Genomic DNA, 22,527 nt, shown 5'->3' with positions numbered 1-22,527 from the left:
CTAGCAATAATTAAATAGATGCATACGTATTAAAAACTTTGAACAATAACCTAATCACTTGGTGCACTTTATTTCTGTTATTTTAACAAGTTTTGGCTTTTAAGTTCAGCTTTTCATTGTCATGTAGCACTTATTTTGTTTTTTAATCTTTGATATGAAACAACATGTACTAAAAGACAACTTAGTAATTAAAACAAAACAAGAAAACCGGATTAATTTTATTTTTTTGGCTACTAACTGCTAATTCAAATTCACTAATGTGACAGTCTAACATATCATGCTTTCATCAAGCCCCATCCCACCTCCAAGCTTAAGTATCCAACTCAGAGATTGCACAACAGTACAGAAGGATGAATACTCCTGTGTTGCTGAAATAATATCGGCAGATTTACTTCTATTTTCTTACCTCTGTTGATCAACAGTTTGAAATGTTCTCATCTCCAGTTCAGTGATATTTTTCAATAAATAAATATAAAAGTGGTTATTATATTCAACAATGAGGTAAAGAAGATATGAGTACCATTGAAAGTAAAACTTCTTTGGATCTGGATGAAATACCTTTGTTTACTGGATGGGCCAAATATAAGGATTGTTAAACTACAGTGGAGACATGATAATCAAAGGCCAGGGAGTCATTCACAAGGTTGTGTAGGTCTCTAATGACAATGTCATTGTAAATGCTGGTGTCTTTAATTATTCTTTGATGTTACTATTTTCATATTTACATATATTAATAAGCTGTGCAGTGCTACACAAAAAGCACATCTAACAATTACAGCTAGTGTCTGAAGATATTCTGAAAGTAAAGGTCCCATTTTAATAGCTTTTAATTAAATACACTTCCTTGCAGACATGCTGGTTCATGCATGAAAACTCTGGCAAAGAACTTCTAATGTACCAGAACATCATCACTTCCATAATTCCAGCATTAATACTGCATGAACTGGAATCCGTGGGTTGGATATTAAAACTACATGACTGAATATAAAAGCTATATAATACAGCTACAAAGCACAAAATTACAACGAAGACTTAAAAAATACAGATGCATGAACAGAAGACATTTTTTTTCCAGCCAAGCAATCCCAGTACAGTTATGAATAATGCCCACTACCACTTAAATATGGCCAACTACTTAATTAGGTGGTAAGTTATCTCAGGCTTTTTTACCTCAAAAGCTTCACATAATTGAGTGAAAGACGAAAGTTTGAGCCTGAAAGGAGCTTTGTTTCTAAACCACAGTGAAGCTCTTCACGTAAGTACAGTCCTCAAATAACAGTAATTTTCACTACATATAACACCAAGCTCAATCTTTCACTCATGTAGAGAGTTTTAAGGTTGCTTAATATACTAAAACCTCTTTTTAACTAAACAACAACAAAAGAAATTTCTTTAACAACTATATTTACCCCATCTCACATATCATTGTGTCTAGCTAAAACAATAACATATTATCTAAGACTATATATTGGTTTTCCAGGCAGCTTTAGAATGCAATTATTAGTTTTAACAAAGCTTCCTTTTAAATATTACTCTAACAAGTGTTTACTCTGGATAATTTCTATTTATTTTATATTAAAGTGATGGTGATGGTATTTTTGTATAATACACTGTTTAAGTAACTGATAGAAATTAACACTGTTGTTACATTTCCCAAAATAATCAAGAAAACAAGATAGTACTAAGAATATATGCTGTGTTCAAGCCTGTAATAGCAACTATAAGATAAACAAATCTGAGTTCAACTATGTCTCACATTGCAGTATTTTCTATTTCATAAATAAAATATGCAGTAACTTTTAAACATGCAATTTCATATAGATACCTGCAACTTATATATTAATATAAACACTGAATGTTTTTGTTAACACTGTATAGGTTTTTGTTCAAATTCATAAAAATATATTGTCAATTAACTGTAAAATAAATAAGTATAATGCAGGAAAAGGAGTTAAATTACATTTCATATGCAGTGTACTTGCTTGTAGTCAAGTTTCTATTTATGTTCTAACACAGTATGCTGTTGTTTTTTGCTTTATCGTTAAAGGTTTATATAAAACTTAACTAAAATTGAGCTTGTTTACAAAAAGGAAAAAATAAACATGCTTTAACATCATGTTACTTTCCTTGTAAATAAGGACAGAAGAAAGGGAAAAGCAAAAGAAAAAGTTATTCATTGTTCCCTTATTTTTTTTTTTTATCACTTCTCTTGCTTCCATTTGAATATATATATGCCTCTTCAAGGATATAGTAGCCCAATCCATTTGCTCTGTTTGTTCAAGAATTTTATTTCTTTGTAGAAATGACAAAGCAGGATCAGGATCTTCGAAGAGTTTAACCCCATTTGTAAGGAAAATCTTTAGTCTGGCCAGGAACAATAAATGTACTTGTATTTGTTTCTTTTTAAGTTTCTAGGAAGGAATTGTTTTCTTTTTGCCATCACTGTTGTTGGGTAGTCCTTGTCAAAGTGCACAATATTTCCATCATATTTAAGTGGTGACTTAGCCCATGATGTTTTAAGTACCAATTATTTGTCTTGAGATTAAATAAATGTCACCACTATATATAGATCTTGGAGAAGAACCAGGTTTTGCAGCAGGTTTAACTAGGGATCAGTGTGCTCTCTCTATCCCAAAAGAGAGAGCTTCAGGGATATCTGAAGTCTTAGGAAGCCAGGCAGTTAAAAAATAAATCATATTGTTACCTGCAGTACATTCAGGAAGTCCAAATATATGAATATTATTCCTTTGAGATCTATTTTCAAGGTCATCTACTTTAGCTGACAAGATTTTAATCCAGTGTTGTTTTTTCCTTCGTTTAGCCTTTCATCCATAATATTAAGGGATTCTTTGATGTCAGGGATCTGATTTTTATGTGCTTGAAGAGCCTCATTAATTTGTTCCATTTGTTTGGAACAATCTTTCTTAAAATCATCAATTTTATTGTCCAATCTGTCCATTTTTAATTATAATTCTTAAATATGAGACAAAAGTGACTGAAGCTCTTTCTTACATGAAGAATCCAGAAGTGCTGCCTTAGTGTAGCTCATGTTGCTGCCCAATACAGTGAAAGAAATTACTTTTAGACAGTTTTTGACAGGAAAATTATTAGATTTTGGAAATGTTTTTCTTGACATAATCCTTTATAACACCAAGGGCTATCAAAATTCACTAGTTTAAACTGTTTAGGATTATTTAAACAAAAAAATTCAGGAATGGTGGATTCATAGGTACTAGTAACTTCAAAGTGAAATATACAATATAGGCACACTGAGAATGACTAATAATTAAAAATGTATTAAATAAAGTTCAAACCACAAGCGCTTTCACCCTTCTAGTGATGGGCTTTATTAAGTGAATACAAATGACTAAAATGCATCTGTTTAAATACCCATTGCCTTCACAACAGCGCCAAATATATTTAAAGGTACATGCCCTTTCCTTTTCTGAAGCATTAATAAAAAATGTATTCAACTCATTTCATTTAATATATACAATGTTTGTTAAAGCCCATCATCTCAATTTAATATATTATGTTATGCAAAACAGTATACTTACAAAATTCAGAACTAAAGCTTATATTACAGTGACATGTAAATATAAAACTGTACTTTCTTTACTTTGTTAGCTATAATTCCTTTGCTTTCTTAACTAAATATAGTTTAATTGATATATGATCATTTAGACCTAAAAAAGTGTTAAAATATTGTATTGTACAAATCAGTATACTACACAAAATTAAAACTTGTGCAACAGTAACATATAAATATAAAAACTGTACTTTATTTACCTTTTTAATAGGATTTCTTGGCTTTTTTAACTAAATATGGTTTAAATGATATATGGTCATTTAGACCTGGGGGGTTAGTGGCACTAAGTCTTAATTGTCAGTGTGTGTCCATGGACCCTAGAGGTGGGGACTGGGAAAATTGGTTTAAGTTGTAGGGAATTTTTTTAATTATTAGTCATTCTCAGTGTGCCTATATTGTATATTTTACTTTAGAGATATATCTTTTGTAGCAGAGCAGTGAAGAAGCGCTGCTGTCCTTGTCTCATGCTAGCCACACCCCCTTACAAATTTCTTTTAGAAAGGTAGTGTGATTGGGGTATTATAATCTAATTAATAGTCTGCCATTTACTGTCCCACTCTTCATAAATAAGGAAATTAGGGAAAATAAAATAACCACACTGCTGGTATGTGTCTGCCTGGATCACTAACATGGATGAACAAGAAATGTAAATTATACAGTAATGGCTCATTAATATTCAAAAACAAGCAGGCTGATTGGAAAAACCAACCAGCATGCCCATTGTAAATTGAGCATATACCGGCAGAAAAAATTCTGGCCACTGAAGGCCCATGAGTGGCCAGACTTTCTATTGGCATACATTGGAGAACAGAACAAAATATAAGAAAAATTAGGTATGTTCTGCAAAACTAAAGAAACAGAAATGCAGCCGCCCTGACCAGTTTTCATCTTGTCTTTTCATCAATTTTAGAGGGATGTCCAGTTCTTTGCAATGTCACTGTTGTCAGATATTTTCTCCACTTTATGATGACTGTCTTCACTGTGTTCCATGGTATCCAATTGTCGTGGAAAAAAATTTGTATCCTTCTCCTGACTGATACCTTTCAACAATGAGATCCCTTTGATGCTTTGTAAGCTCTCTGTGAACCATTGCTTTTGCTGTAGCAGGCAACTGAGTAAATGTCAGGAAAATCCTACTAGGACATCTGAACTTTATTTGGGGTTAATCAGAGTCTCTTTAATTGATGGCAGGTGAGTACCCTAGAAGACTGAATGCTGTAATTAAATCAAAAGGTGCTTCAACAAAGTATTAGTTTATGGGTGTGCACACTTATGCAACCAGCTTATTGTAAGTTTTTTTTTTTTTTTATGTTTTTCCCATAACAGATTTGTTTGTTTTTCAATTGAATTGTACAGATTATAGGTCACATTAGAGGTGGGAAAAGTTCTGAAATGATTTATTGTGGTCTCATTTTCTATATCACAAAAAAACTGGCATTTTAACAGGGATGTGTAAACTTTTTATATCCACTGTATATCAGGATTTACCCACTGTTGCCTGTATTTAATCACTTGGGCTTCACTCTTTGGATCAAACCACATTAACAATGGGTAAATTCTGATACACCCATACACAATCATGGACTATCGCTTAGGTAGTCCATACACAATCATGGACTATTGCTTGGGTAGTAATTTGGGATCTAAAACTCAAATTACTTGAGAGTCACAGAAGGATGATAATACTCATCTGAGGGCCACTGACCAAAGGGAAAAAAACTCACTCAAACAGAAAGGCTAGATTTATTGTATTAATTGTATCGTAGTTGACAAATTGCACTAAACAGCAGGAGTGCCATTAAAATAAAAAAAAAAAAAAAAAAAAATATATATATATATATATATATATATATATATATATATATATATATATATATATATATATATATATACACATACATACAAAACAGTTTAAAATATTGCAAAGTATAAATCCCTCAAGAGAGTCCCCTCCCCTGTAATGAGTAACCGTCCTAACTGTGGCTTTTGTACTTTTGAACTATCCCCCATTCAGGTTATACATAAATGCTATACAATTGTACATCTGACACCACAATAACAAGCTTTTTATTGCATAATGAATATAGCACAGCAAAATCATTTTTAATGGATGTTACTGAATTAATTGTTCTGACAAGCACCCAGATACAGTGAGATGCAAACATAGAAAAATCTTACAAGTAGCAATAATTAAAAAAAAAAAAAAAAAAAAAAAGAGAATCATGAAGCTTTCATACTAGGGATGAAATAAAACTTTCTCACTAAGAAGCTATACAATTGTTTATCTGGCAGCAAAACAACCTTATGAGGTGAGTAACTCCACAGCATACAAATGGCATTCCCTGTTGAGTTTCAGTGCCACAGCAACACATTTCCAGATATATAGTGAATGTAATACAGCAAAACTCATTTTCAAAGGATGTTATCAACTGACTAGTCTGACTAGAGCTCCAGTACAGTGAAATACATGCATATGCACACAAAGAACCGGGTTTGGTGCCCAGGGAAACATATCCATTTTATGTCCCTCAGCTCCTCGCTGGCCTTGCCTCCCCATCCCCATTGTAAGGCCAGCTTTATGGTTAGGAAACACTTGGCTACATGTCTTTGACTGGAGATGTGGCATTAGAGATGGGGGGGGGGTCCCAGATAGAGCTCTGACATTTTACATTGCACTTTATAGCAACAAAGAAGTACTATACAACAGTTTTAAATCATTCTGAAGATCAACACGTGCTATTGTACTGCATTTCTGAGTGGTACTGTGGCATTCAGCTCTGTATTTTATAAGACAAAACACAAATTATTTTCATATCACTATTATGTGGTATTGTTTTATTTGGAGAGTCCCAGTCTGTACTTGTCTCACTGGAGCGGTGACATTTAACACTTTATAGCAATGTAACATTAATGTTGTTGTTGTTGTTGTTGTGTCTTTCGGCTTTTCCTGGTTAGGGGTCGCCACAGTGGAACTCCAGTCCGCTAATGATTGGCAGATAGATTTTTATGTGCCGAGTTGCCAGCCCTGACGCACAACCTTCAACGAAGGTATGCCCATTCACGCATGTCTCCATGCAGAAGACGCTGTAACTGAGAATCGAACCAGACAGCATCTTATTGTGAGGCGACAATGCTACCACAGCACCACCACCGTAGCTACACTATTAAAAATAGATATACATATGGCTAGCAGCATAGCACCACTGGAGTAGAGCTGTAATGTACAGCAAGATGTAGCTGTTCAAATGCCCTACCACTGAATTAAAAAATATGAGAGAGACACATTGTTAGCCGCACTGACATCCCTATTCAACAATACCTCATTGTGGGGGGGGGGTTGTAATGGAACTCCGATATTTTGCATTGCCCATTATAGAAACAGCGAAGTTACATAAACTGCAGTCTTAACAATTAAATGCTTTGAGAAGTGGATTAGGAATGTATATATTTTTAATATCAAATAATAGGTGTATATATAGAAATGCAGAAGTATAATTTTTTTGTGTGGTGGTACTTTAAGATTGCTTTTAAGATTATATACATTGATGATGTTGAGAGCATGCCCAGTTCTGAAGAAGTCTGTGTGGCAGGACAAAAATGCTAAACTGAGCTAAAATTAAAGTTTACATTTTAAAGAAGGATTTCCCATCTTCCAGACATAATGTTTGTAAACAGTCACCAGTAAAAAGATCTTTAAAATATAGGGAAAAATAATTTCAGGTTGTGTCCCCAGAAAAAAACACACAGTTCAAAGGGTATTATGCAGTCAGCCAAAACAAAGTGGTTGATTATCGTGGGAGATCATTATGACAAAATTTCAGAGAAGGGGAGTGCAAAAAAGGTTAACACTGTGTGGGTGAAAAGTCAGAAATCCAGACCCTGTAAGGAAAGTGGAAGTGTAAACATAGTTTGGACTATGATGAAACAGAAAGGACAGCCTCCACCAGGTACAGCTTTATCAAAAAAGAACTTAAAAAAATAGCCAATCACTAAATAGTACATCAGCAGTATATCTGCATGCATGATGTCATTTATTTAAAATGCAGACTTTCGGTAAGATATACACATTCTGCACTGACTTAAGAATGTGATGTTTAACTGACTATCTTAAACAAATGCACAAATATAGATTTGCTCCTGTTCAATATGTTTTTGCAATACACATATTATATGAAATATGCTGCTTCTACTGCATATATATGCAGAAGAGTCTCCCTGGTCTCTATCCCCACTCTTTTATCTGAAGTACATTACAAATTTAGACACTACCTCATAAATAAATTGCACAAGTAAGGGAAAACATCTTCCCAAGTGTCAGATCAATGTTACTGAGTCATTGCTCATGCAGTTTTTGTGCCAGTTGTCTGAACTTCATTAAGCTAAGGTATGAGTGAAATTTAGTTGTATCTCTTTCCAGTACTAGCTTTTGTTATTATTTATGCATGTTTATAGAACTGAATTTTTCTTTACATTATTGCCTTTCTCTTACAGTTATTAAAATGCCATTACTTTTGATTGTTAAGATCTCTTATTTATTTATTCTAAGCTAAGCACTCTGTATGTGCAGGGCTATAATACTTAAGCAATATTCCATGACTGTGTGTGGTTATATCAGGATTTACCCAGAGCTGGTGAGGTTTGTTCACAAGGGCAAATCCCAAGTGATTAAACAAAACCAGCTGTGGTTAAATCCTGACATAGCCACCCATTGTTTGATTATTGCTATTGTACATTTACATTATTTAAGAAAGAAATTGCTTACCTTTCCTAAATATTTTTTATATAAGGGCACTTCAGTTTTCTTCTGCATTTTCTTCCCAGTACTGATGTAATGGGTACGAATGGAGAGATGAAAAGTCAGCAAGCAAAGGAAAATAGTAGTTTTGAAACTGAATTCATCCTCAAGTCTTGGTGAGTACCTTCACGAGGTGCACCCTTTTTTCACAAAATCTCACCAAGGCGACACTGATATATAGATTGTATTTATATAGCATATATCATGGACAGAAGTAGGTTAAAAACTAAAAAGGATACCTGGGTGCACAAGACCCAGGATAAAAAAGTGCCCAATACTGGTAGACGTACTGGTGTCAGGACTGGAAAAGATAACAGTTTAGAATCCTCAAAATATGGATACATTCTTACAATGGGGCTAGGCCAGGCCCAGGGGGACGATGCACCTCCCTGTTGTAGAAGGAAGTAGCAGTCCACAAAAATCACAAAGACTGATAGGTCAAAGAAGAGCCATAAAAACGATAAAGTGGACTATTGAGGATAAGAAAGACATTATATATTGTTACTATTATACAAAAAGCCCAGAATTTCCAGACACAAGATATACAAAATGATTAAGAGAGAAATTAGAGGAAAGAAAAATACTTCCGCAAGAAAAACTTTCAGAAGTTTCAAATGAAAATCTGTGTTTATTGATACAACAGATTTGTGAAAAACAATATATAGATCAAGAAACCTTGACCTGTTTGGAAAAAGAAGCATCTGAGGAAGTGTGAAAATATAAACAACAGAACCAAGAGATATTTGAAAAGTATAAAAAGGAAATATGGACATGGGAAAGTAAGAAAGATTTGATGTGGTGCAATATTTATGCAAAAGATAAAGCCAAATTAATCAATGTGAAGAAGGCAGCCTCAAAGATATTCAAAGAAAAATACAGGCAAAGGCATCCAGAGATGGAAAATTTCACAATAAAAAATAACATTACAAAGATGGAACGTAGAAAAGAAGATTAGTAAAACAGAAGTTAAAAAAATAGAAATTGAAGTTATGGAGTGCCCGTGAAGTGAAGGATTTGGTGTAGAAGGCCTAGCACAGGTTACATCACAGCAGGATGGAGTGAGTTCCCAAAGTAGGGAGAAACAGGAAGATCAGGAAACATTTGAAGAAGACATATGGACGTGGGAAAGAAAAATTTATTTTATTTTACATTTGTTGACCGGGAAAGTCCGACTGGACACATGTCCATTTTCAGCGGAGGCCCGGGGAGAAAAGCTCCAATAGTACATAGTAGGTTACAAAAAGTTCCAATAGTACATAGTAGGTTACAACAATGTTTGACAGCTAACATACGATTGTAGTTATGCACTAAATACCCAGGGAAGAAAAAAAAGTTACATTAGTATGTACAATAACAATTATAAAGAGAAAAACAAAGCATCATATAGTTAGTATACACAGGTAAGAAAAAGTTACATTAGGATGTACAGTGAACAATTATTATAAGAAACAAACCTACAAGTAGTTAGTTTCAGGGGGAGAGTAGATGGCTTGAGGCCTAGGAGGATAGTAATTTCACTGAGGAGGTTGAGGGGGAGCTATGGGTTAGTCTGGATTAGAACATTGGCAAAGCCAGTGGGATTTGAAGTGGTGGGAGAGGCCATTTCTGAAAGTATTTAGGGAGGTTGAGATTTAATATGGTGCAATATTTATGCAAAGGAGAAAACAAAACTAACCAATATAAAAAGAGCGGCACCAACGATATTTGAAGAGAAATACAGGCAAAGGAATCCAGACATGGAAAACTTTACAATGCAAAAAATAAGAAGACAGAGGAAAAGTAGAAAAAGAGATTAGTAATGTAGAAGTTAAAGACATTGAAACTGAGGTCATGGAGTACCTGCAAAGTGAAAGATTTGGTGTAGAAAATCTAAATCCGAAAGCACCACAACAGGATAGAGTAATGGATATCCAAATTAGGGGAAATCAGTGGAACAGGAAGCAATTGGTCAGGTGCCATATGAAGATAATTTGGAGCCTTCCCCATAAAACCAGTTAAAATACTCATTTGAAGCTAGACTGGTTATTGCTTCTAGCAATTTATATGTAGCACTTTTTCTTGCCTGCTGCATACTTTTTACTGTATTTTATTGCTATTAACTAATCTGCACAGGTAACTGATTTGTTTTCAGTTAAAAGCATTCTGTAGAGTCTCCTTGCTCCTTTATCTGTTTAAAAACTTTCATTTTGTAGCTCACTGCTGTAATAAAGATTTCTGCAGTGTTTACTGTCTAAAAGAGTGTAAGCTAATAGCTTTAGTATTGTCCCAGTTCAGATTTGCTGGCTCTGGGCCTGTTTGTTTTTGCAGTGATTGTTCTGAGCACATGACTAGGCCATCTTGAATTAGCAGAAGCCTTTCTTTACCTTTGTGGCAGGATTGTGTTGATTGGCTGCTGGCTAGTGGGGGATGATTCTTTTCTGCTTTTTTTTTTAAAAAGTTGTCTAAGGTTGTATCTTCTGGTATTTAAGCCCTAACTTTGAGAGGATTTCTGTCTATACACACTGAGCAGAGTGGAGGTGGGGCATTGACTACAACTCTGATCTGAGATATATAACAATAAGTATCCTGTTATTTGGCTTATTTATACTGGTTATTGATTCTAGCAATTTATATATAGCACTTTTTATTGCCTGTTGCATACATTTTACTGTATTTTATTGCTATTAACTAATCTGCATGGGTAACTGATTTGATTGCAGTTAAAAGCATTCTGTAGAGTCTTCTTGCTCCTTTATCTGTTTAAAAACTTTCATTTTGTGGCTCACTGCTGTCATAAAGATTTATGCAGTGTTTACTGTCTAAAAGAGTGTAGGCTAATAGTTTTAGTATTGGTCCCCACCCCTCCTCCCTGTTGGTGTATTGTTGTTATATTTGGTAGTTTTGCAGTTGCCCACCCTTACTGTAAATTTGATCTGGGACACTCCTCCCAGTCTAGTGTCATTAGCTCATTCTACCTAATACAGAGAGAACATATGAGAAGGCCTTCTGTTCCTCCTTTCTCCCTTTCTTCAAAAAAAAATTGCCTGAATCTCCTTGTATTCTGACTGTGCTTCTCAAACATTTTGGAAATATAGAGTATATTTTAGTGCATTTATTAAAATTGTATTGGACAGTGCAGTGGTGCAGCGGTAGCATTATTGCCTCACAGCAAGAGGTTTTCTGGTTCGATTCTCTGCTGGTGTGCCTTCTCTGTGGAGTCTGCATGTCCTGCCTGCATTTGTGTAGGTTTCCTCCAGGTGCTCCGGTTTCCTCTCACATTACAAAAACATGCGTCTGGAGCATTTCTCCCCGGGCCTCGGCTGAAAATTGGCTTTGTTCCAAGTCGGACTTTCCCAGTTAACAAATGTTAAATAAATAAATAAATAAATATTTGCCTTAATATTGCTACACCAGTGCTCTAGGTTGCACTGCATCTGAATTGTTTAAGTGTGTTTTAGCTGCTTTTCTGTATATATAGACTTCTCTGTATATGTAGACTAGCTACTTATTCTATTGTATTACTGCCTCTTAAATCGTTTTTTCAGTTGTGCACTTGCCTTGCTTCATTTAAAACATTTTAAATTGCTAATTTTGTAGAGTTTTAATTGCATTTACTGTTTAGGACTACACACTCAAGTGCGTTAGCCTTTTCTGTGTTTATTTACTGTATTATTGCATTATTTAGCCTCTTTTAACCAAAAAAAAAAAAAATACTATCTTGTTTGCTCTTTTCCCACCTTTCCTAGCCAGTATAGTCCGGATCCCAGGCTTTGCTCATCTCAGGACTTTATTTTCTGTGTTCAGAGCTATCCAGACCTTGCTGTGGTAGAGGGAAGTCCTACTGCTTACCAGTGGGAGAGGTAAGCATTGTACTGCCTATCTAACACTAGAGGAGTGGTTTCCAGCTCTGAAATTGTAATTGTATTAGCCTTTTTGGCCTGATTTGTATCCCTTTCAACTTTCTGGCTTAAAAACGTGTGTGTTTGCGCATTATTCGCATCATGTAGCACTGTGGGGCTACGGTTAAAGTATTCCAGGTGCCAAAAAGTCTGCTCTTCAAATTTTCCCTTAGAACTAAGTGGTTTCTCAGTAGTAGCACTAAAATATGAACCCTGTGACTAGCACTTGCTCTAGAACCTGCTGGAAAGCACTAGGAAGCCTGAAACTGATACAAGCACTCAACTCTCCTTGTCAATAAGGATAAATTAATCATAGACACTAAACAGCCTATAAATGCAAAGTACCTTGCAAAGGTAAGGGAAAACAGCTCTTGTACTTTACAAAAAAGCACCTAAACAGGCATGTCCAAGGGTCAGCTTCCAGCGATTCCTCCTGTCCACCTGGTGAATTTGGGCATACTGGAGCAATGCAGCAACTGCTTCATGTACACAGACAATCATTTCCTCCTACTACCCAACACTACAACCTGTGAGAGATGCACGTACATAGCCAAACTGGAAGCAAAGCTCTCTCCAGCCAAGATTGTGCTAGACAGTCAAGAGGAGAAGGTTAACACCTGCACTACAACTCAAGCAACACATAGCCCTTCAAAACCCACACCATCAACACCCACACATAGCAACACTAAACCCACATATGTGGAGGCCCTTACCATTAACCTGTCCAAGCAACAAGGACTTCTGAAGCTGAAATGGAAACAAACACCAGTCACAACCAAAGTGACACATAGCTCACAACATCAGTGTACCACCCAACAACACTCTTAAGGCAAGACAATGTACCCAACACTTTAGTCATAGGTGACTCTATACTGATGTCCCACACACCAGGCTGAACAAGGAGAAAATTAGAGTCAGCTGCCTGTTGGGTGCTAGGATCTATCACATAATGCATGCACTCAAGTCACTCCACAACAAGTACAAATACAACTCTGTCATTGTCCATGTTGGAGTGAATGACTTGAGACGTACCTCCCTGGACTACATGAAAAGAGACATGGAAGACCTCTCGGATCATGAGGCCCAGGTAGGTATGACCCAAGCCCTGAGAAGCATCCTGCCTTCACCCAGAATGATACCACAGTATAAGGACAAAATGACTGACTTCAACAATTGGCTAAGCTTCTGGTGTCATTCAAAGGGGATCCAGTATCTGTCAGCCTGGGAAGACATGATCGACAAACCATGATGCTTTGCCAGAGTTGGTCTGCACCTGTCACCCCTAGGATTCGGGTTACTGGCTGAAGCTCTTGCCACCCCTATTATGCCTTTTTTAAGCAAGATTCAAAGGACAAAACCACCACTGTAACAGATACAAGCGTGCAAAATCTGAAGATAATGCTACTCAATGCTAGACGTCTAAACCTCAAAATGCACTCTCTCGAGGCACTCCTAAAAATGGCGAACATCGATATATGTGCAGTAACTGAGACTTGGTTTAAGGCTCCAGAGAGCAACCCTGCAATACCAGGCTACAACTCTTACCACACTTTTCAGCCACCAAACCAAGACCCGAACACTAAAGGTGGAGGTGTATCCATATTCACCAAGGATATTCACACCTCCAGGCTAGTTGCTCAACACAATGCATCTGAAATTCTCCAGGTGCAACTAACACTAGGTAAGACTGCAATCCAAATTGTAGCTTGCTACAGATCCCCCACCATGCCCCAAGATTCTCACTACACCTTTCTAAACATACTGGAAAATATTAAGATACAACCAAACACCCTAATACTGGGTGATTTCAACTACCCTGCCATTAACTGGGAAAACTACTCGGGTACCAACACCTTTTCCCAACGGTTCTTGGAATTCATGAATTCCAGCACCCTGGATTAACTAATCCATTGTCCCACCAGGGGCTCCAATATCCTAGACCTGATCATTACCAACATGGGAGATAGATGATCCACACCAGTGGTCACCCCCTCATGATCAGGTCTGACCATAAGCAAATCACCCTTGACATCCACATCCCACCCTCACCCCCCAGTAAGAGACCTCCATAAAAAACTTCTCCGAAACCAACCTCATGCTACTCACGTCAGAACTGACAAACTTCATGACACCCATGCAGACGGGATCTGAAAGTTTGACTGCTGAATCCTACACTAAGGCACTGTACGAGCACATCCACTTGTGCATGAATCTTGCCATCCCAAATAGAACCAAGATGCTCTCCTCCAAAAAAAGGAAGCCAAACTGGTAGTCCCCTGCCATAAACAAACTATACAACAGAAGTAAGAAACTGTTACAGAAAAGAGGAAAATCCCAGGATGTAAAAAACTCCCTTACCAGCCTCAGTAAGAAGCTGAGGTCCCTCATAAAATCCTCAAAAGCTAGTTAGGAAAATAAAATTGCCAAAGATTCCAAAAACAACCACAAGGCATTCTATAGTTATGTCAAGAATTTAAATGGCAATGTTCAGATCTTCTCTGAGCTACAACAGAATGGCATTAAATATACTGATCCCAAGGATATTGCCAATATCCTGGAAGATCGATTTAGTGCCAACTCCCTCCCCCTCACCCCCTGAAGGGCCCATCTCAATACCAAAAAATTGCCAAATTCCAGTAATCATGGCCACACAGGTAGAAACTGCACTCTCCAAAGCTAAGAATACAGCATCCATGGGACCAGATGACATCCTGGGCTGTGTACTACATGAACTACAAAATTAACTGGCACTTTACCTAAGTGTCATGTTTAATCATAGCCTCACCTCAGGCTTCGTGCCCACTGAGTGGCGCACAGCTACAGTTATCCCACTCCACAAGGGGGGATCCACCTTGGATCCTGGGAACTACCGTCCCAGCAGTCTGACGAGCCTGATCTGCAAGGGCATGGAACGCATTATCAAGGAACTTATAAACAAAGACATTGGCAACTTTCAAACACTGGACCCCACCCAGTTTGGGTTCATGAAGGGCCGATCTTGTCTCCTGAACCTGAATGACTTCTTTGAATCAGTCTCCAGAGCTGTGGATGAGGGTAAGGCGGTCCACACAGCCTATCTGGTCCTCTCCAAGACCTTCAACACCATCCCCCACTCTAGAATCATAGATAAACTTAGTAAGCTGGGCATACATCCCTACGTCACTCGATGGGTTGCCAACTGGCTTACTGACAGAACCCAGACTGTAAAAGTAGCTGACTCCAAATCCAGCTCCAGACAAGTGACAAGTGGAGTACTTCAGGGTTCCGTCCTGGGACCGCTCTTGTTTGGTATCTACTTCTCTGAAGTACAGGCCAACACTAAGGGACTCTGGCTAACAAAGTTTGCAGATGACTGCAAACTGGAAGCCATTACTGAATCCCCAAATGATGTAGATATTCTACAAAAGGGCCTTACAGAAACAGATGCTTGGAGCCAGAGCCATGTGCTCAAGCTTAATGCCAAGAAATGTATAGTCATCCCCTTTGGGAAAAAACATGTACCCATGAATTACCACATAGGTGGCCATATACTAAACACCAAAAGTTTGATGAGAGACTTAGGGACACAGGTGGACAGTGCTCTCACCTTCAATAACCACATCGCCACAACAGTCAGAAAATCCTATGTGGCACATTTCATCACTAAGGGATTTTCATCCAGGAAAAAGGAGGTCATTGTCCCACTGTACTCATCCCTCATTAGACTCATTATAGAGTATAATGCCCCATTTGGTATGTACCTCACAAGACATCTGCAGCAGCTGGAAAGGCCGCAGAAATACCTCACTAAAAGAATCACAGGCCTAAAGCAGATGCCATATGCTGACCGTCTAAAAAAACTCCAGCTATACTCTGTGGCATATCATCTACTCAGAGGCGATCTCTGCTTAACATACAAGGCCATGCCAAACCCTGAGCTGTTGGATATGCTCCACTTAAATCCCAATCCCTCAGAGCCACACGCTCCAAGGATCTAAACTTTGTCATCACAATGAACAAAACATGCTGGAGGGATAGGTTCCTGACCCAGAGACTCCCCATACCCTGGAATAGATTGCCCATACATGTCAAGTACAGCGCCTCCTTGGCCCTCTTCAAAAGGAACCTTGATGATTGGATGGGAGATAGGAAATTCACCATGGGAATCATGCCAATCACCCTGCTAGACAGGGGTCCAGGGAAGTAAATACTGTGGGAAGAAATATCCAGGGAATTGTTATGGCTAGGCTTGTACAGGTCCTAGGGCCGATAGCCTAGTACCAACCTATGAACCTATGAAACTGTGGAAACTCTGATGCAGTCATTGTTGAGGAATGATAGGCCAGTGAGTTCCCATATGATAGAGCAATGGATGGCACGGGATGAAGTTGAAGAGAATGTACCACAAAAAGATGCTATAGAATCTTCTACAGAATGCCCACATGAATTGGAAAACAAGGGATGTGCCCTTAGTTTGGAAGAAAATGAGCTAAGAGAAGAGTTGCTTGATTTAATAGACATAGACAGATATATCAAGATCAATGAAAGAAATAGACTGCAGAAGGTTAATAAAACCCAAAAAGCCAGAAGTTTGATAAAACAAATGAACACAGTAATTAGGACTGTTCATAGAGACCCATGTGATATAATAGAAGTAAACAGGATATATTACTGTGCAGCTAAATTAATAACTGATAAACTTCTACCACAAAAACACTGGGTAGTGAGGGAAAGGAAGGGGAGAAATCAAATATTGTCATGGAAATATCGAATAGAGAAAACTATAAAGCAGTTAGTCTTCACTGTTAGAAGACTATAGAAGAGGGAATAGATCAACAAAAATACTAAGAAAAATAGACGTGATAAAAGCAATGCACAGTATTAGAACAGACCAGGATCTACCATGCACTATTGCAAATAAACTAAAACTTTCAGCACAGGCGGAAAGACTTAGAAGATACAAAAATATATATAAAGGAAAAGTACAAAATAAGCAATTTATTGATGATCCAAAAGGTTTTATACAGAATTGGGAAATAAGGTAAAAGGAATTGAAAGACCACCCAAAAAAGAAGAAATAGATACATTTTGGAGAAGTATCTATGAAGATCCTGTGGAACATAACAAATATGCTAAATGGATAAAAGAAGTTAAAGAAAGAATAAGAGGTTCAAAGATACAGGATATGAAATAGGATGAAGTAACAACCAGAGAGATTGGAATAAAGTTAAGAAAAACCTCTAATTGGAAAACCCCAGGCCCAGATGCAGTACCTAATTTTTGGCTGAAAGTGTTAACATCTTTGCACGAAGATTTAGCCATGAGTAAGAACTACTTACATGGACACCCCAAACAGACATCAACCTGGTTACAACAGGAAAAACAATGTTCCTTCTTAACAGTGAACCCGCAAACTACCCTAAAAATTATAGACCAATAACTTGCCTTCCGACGACGTATAAACTATACATGAGAAATGATGGTAACAGAGTTAATAGTCATTTAGAAGAAAAGTCAATTATGGCAGTAGAACAAAAGGGCAATAAAAAAGTCATATGGAACAAAGGATCATTTGTTGTTAAATAAAGTCATAGTGGAGAACTGTAAAAAGAGGAAGAATCCAAGAATATCATTGATTGACTACAAAAAAGCATTTGATAGTATCCCACATTCATGGATAAAAGAGTGCTTAACAATGTATAAGATACACCCTACACTGATCAACTACATTACAGTGACCATGAAACAGTGGCAGGCCACTTTGCAATTAAGCCATGATAAAGGACAAATTATTATCCCAAGGATAAAAAATCAAGGGTGGATATTCCAAGGTGACTCTCTGTCACTGCTGCTATTCTGCCTTGCCATTAGCCCATTAAGCTGTCTACTTAACAGGTTAGGCCATGGCTATAATTTGGCTCCTAGAAAACAACAAAGTGTAAAGACTTCTCATCTTCTCTTTGTTGATGATTTAAAACTGCATAGCTCATCAGATGAGGAACTGAAAACACAATTGCAAGTTGTCAAAACTTTTTCAGATGATATAAGAATGCCATTTGGTCTTAATAAATGTGCAAAAGCAACCTTTAAAGCAGGAAAACTGCAACATCAGGGAAACATCAGTTTGGGACAAGAATGTGATATTAAAGAACTTGAGCAAGAGGAGTGTATAAATACTTGGGAATTGATGAAGGATCAACAATAAAACACAAACAAATGTGAATAAAACTTAGTAAGGAATATTTCAGAAGACTTAAATTAATCCGGAAAACAGCACTGACATCTAGGAACAAAATTCAAGCTATAAACCAATTTGCTCTTCCTGTCCTAACTTACAGTTTTGGGGTGAATGACTGGTCCCAAAACATGTTGGATAGACTAGACAGAAAAACAAGAAAGATGCTTCATGCCCACCAAATGATTTATAAAAATCAGTGCATACCAAGATTATATATTCCCCGTTCTGAAGGAGGGATGGGCCTCCTTGAAATTGATTATATGTATAGATCTGCAATCATGGGAGAACTGAACCCTCACATAAAGTCACTGTTCAATCTCAGCCTTACTACAGGATATGTACCCAAGGAATGGCGTACAGCAACAGTGATCCCACTCCACAAAGGTGGTGCCACAACTGGAACTCATAAACAAAGACATTGGGAACCTCCAAACACTGGATCCTACCCAATTCGGCTTTGTTAAGGGCAGATCTTGCCTCCTGAACCTGGTCGGCTTCTTTGAAACAGTCACCAAGGCCATAGACGAAGGGAAGGTAGTCCACACAGCCTACCTGGACCTCGCAAAAGCCTTCAACACAATACCCCACTCAGGCATCATAAATAAGCTCACCAGCTTAAATATCAACCCCTATGTCACAAGATGGGTTGCAAACTGGCACAGGGATAGAACCCACATGGTCAGAATTGCAGGTGCCATGTCAGACTCTAAACCAGTTACAAGTGGCATCCCACAAGGCTCAGTCCTGGGACCTCTCTTGTTCGGTATATATTTCTCTGAGGTACAGGCTAACATGGAAGGACTATGGCTGACCATGTTCGTAGATGACTGCAAACTGGGTGCCATAATCAACTCGCCGACTGACACAAGCATCCTCCAAAAGGGTCTCACAGAGACGCATAACTAGTGCCAAAGCCATGGCCTAAAGCTAAATGCCAAAAAGTGCATAGTCATCCCCTTTGGGAAAAACAAAGTGCCCACAAATTACCACATAGGTTGTAATCCAATAAGTAATTAGGGATTTGGGGACCCAAGTAGATAGCAATCTCTCCTTTGGCAATCATGTTGCCAAAGTGGTTAGAAAGACCTTCTATATAGCCCAACTTATCACGAAAGGGTTCACATCTAGGTCAAGAGAGATCATTGTGCCCCTCTACTCATCACTCATCAGGCCCATAATTGAATACAATGCCTCATTTGGGATGTACCTTACCCGACACCTGAAGCAACTGGAAGGACCCCAAAAGTACCTCACCAAGAGGATCAAGGGACTCAAACAGATGCCCTACGCAGTTAGGCTAAAGAAACTCCAGCTCTACTTAGTTGCTTACCGCCTACTCAGAGGCAATCTGTGCCTGACATATAAAGCCATGTCCAACCCAGAATTAATGGACATTCTCCACCTCAGGAAATCCAAATCCCTTAGAGCTACACGCTCCAGGGACTTAAACCTCAGCACAGAAATAAATAGGACATGCTGGAGGGACAGATTCATATCCCAGAGTCTCCCCTCACTCTGGAACAAAATCCCAATCCATGTTAGGCAGAGCCCCTCAGTGACCCTCTTCAAGAGAAATCTTGACGAGTGGATGGGTGAGTGTAGGTTTATCCCTGGGATCACTTCTATGTCCCTACTAGACAGAGGCACAGTAAACTAACCTTAAAAAGTGCTATCTTCTGTGACCTACTATACAGAGGTACAGTCAACTAATCTAAAAGGGTGGCGAAAGCCAAACACACTCTGGCTAGGCTTATAAATGCCCTAGGGCAGATAGCCTAGTATCAACCTATGAACCTATGAACCTATATCTGCTGACCTCACAAGACCCAAATATAGTGAAAGTTTTGAAACATGGGGGGAATAAATCTAAAATGACTTCTCTGCTTAATTTAGCAGAAGCATATTTTTGTCAAGTAGGAATGGAAATCAAACCAGAAGTGGATAAAAATCAGGCAGCAACTGAATGTGCCAAAAAATAAAAGAAAGAATATAAGGTGAAGGACCAGATGAGAAGGCAAGAAATGTGGAAAAAGCATAAATATAGTTGCAAGTATAGAAAACTTCCAGAAGAGCCTCATGTTAATCAGGAAACAACACAGGAATGGTTAAGGAGAGGCAAATTCAAACCAAGAGATGAAAGGTTTGGCAGCCCAAGATAGTGGGCTACGTACATGTTGGTTTACAAAGTCAGTTGAACATATGGGAGAAACAGACAAATGTAGGCTTTGTAAAACCAAATTGGAAACAGTTGCACACCTTGTTGTAGGTTGCAACATACTAATGGCAAAAGGACTGTATACTGAAAGGCATAACAATGTAGCAAGATTGTTGCACTGGGAATTGTACAAACATTATGGTATTGAAGTGGCTGAAAAACACTGGAAACATAAGCCAAAAAGCAGCATAGAAAATTATGAAGTTTACATCACATGGGACCACCTATTACTAGCAGTTCAAAAGATAGACGCTAGAAAACCAAATATAGTGGTTCAAGAAAAGAAGCAAGAGTAGCATTGATCATTGAAATTGTCAAACCCAGTGACTACAGTGTCTTGCGTACAGAGAGACACAAAGTCATAAAATATCAGGCTCTGCAGACAGAAACAAGAACAAGGTGGAAGAAAGATACTTAGACAGTTCCAATAGTACTAGGAGCAACAGGTCTTATAAAAAAGAATCTACAATCGTATTTAGATATGTTACCAATCCATGTAACTCTGTATGAATTGCAGGAGGTGTCATTAATGGGCACATTGCAGGTGCTCAGAAGGGCACTTCTGGCTGACATCAAAGATTGAAACAATACTAATTTCATGAACTTTAATCGTACTTTGACTTAGGAATGGGGTCCATTCCCGTCATGGTATTAGAAACCCAAAAGACTTGGAGAAATTAAAAAAAATGTAATGCACATGCATATGGGACTTACATTCTCCTGCTTGCACAGCAAGTACATCAGTGCAGGAGAATCAATGTGGAAAACAGTCTCTGATGCTGCCTTTTTTTTTTTTTTAACAATTACAGAAATAGAATTTAAGAGAGACAGAGCAAGCATATAAGGAAAATCAGGTAGGTTTCTGTTTAGTTTTGCTGAATTTACCTGATTTTTCTTATATTTTGCTCTGTCCCACAGCACAGAAAATGTCTTTTAGTAAAGCTGATTTAACAACGAGCTAATCACGTCCTTATTCAACCATTAATCAAAGCTAAAGACAAGTCTGTATACTGTTAACCGAGAAAAGGCACAAAGAACTCGGCTGCAGGACAAAACTTCACTTTAATCCAACGAATCACAAGTAAAAAACACTGTGTATTCAGTTCCTTTTACGTTTTCGTCAACAGCTACTTCATCTGAAGCAAGCAGTGATGCACAGGCGTAGAGACATGTAGCCTTGCTGTCTTGTAAGGAAAATAAGGTGCTATACATAACATGCAAATGACCAGGTTTATCCACTCTGATGGAGAAGGAGCTAGTTATGCTTTTTAAGCACAGAGCAATACTGTTTGCACCTGGGTATCAGAGTAATACATTAGTATATTTTGTTAGCAGTGGTCTATAAAGATGTGAGGGTTTTTTTTTTCTATTCCTGGAAAACTGTTTGATGAATTCCATTTTTTTTCAGAAGCTGAGGTTCTTGTCTATGTAAAGGCCCAGGTACCTGGATGAGTTGGAAGCTTCTAAGGGAATGTTATTGATATATGTGATTTCTCAAGTCTCCAGGGACATGATGTCAACTTTTTGTGTGGGTACGGAAAAGTATTACCTTGGTTTTATTAGAATTAATGAGAAGTTTTTTTGAAGATGAGCTATTCAGTAAAGTATTGTTGGAATAAAAATTGTCTTGTATTCCAGGATGAGTTTTACTTATAGATGGCCATGTCATCATCATACATTAAGACTGGTAGTTGTGGAAGGTCTGAGGCAGTTTGTGAAAGGATATGTAAAATAGAAGAGGTGAAAGGACTGAGCCTTTGGGGACACCTTTGGGATACCTTTGAGAAGAGGGGCTTTGGATGATTGTGCAAAGTCAAGTTTCACTCTAAAAGA

This window comes from Protopterus annectens, chromosome 8.part0, assembly GCF_019279795.1.
Source record: "Protopterus annectens isolate FY-2018-M chromosome 8.part0, PAN1.0, whole genome shotgun sequence".
NCBI lineage: Eukaryota > Metazoa > Chordata > Ceratodontiformes > Protopteridae > Protopterus > Protopterus annectens.
Note: the sequence above shows the minus strand (reverse complement) of the source record.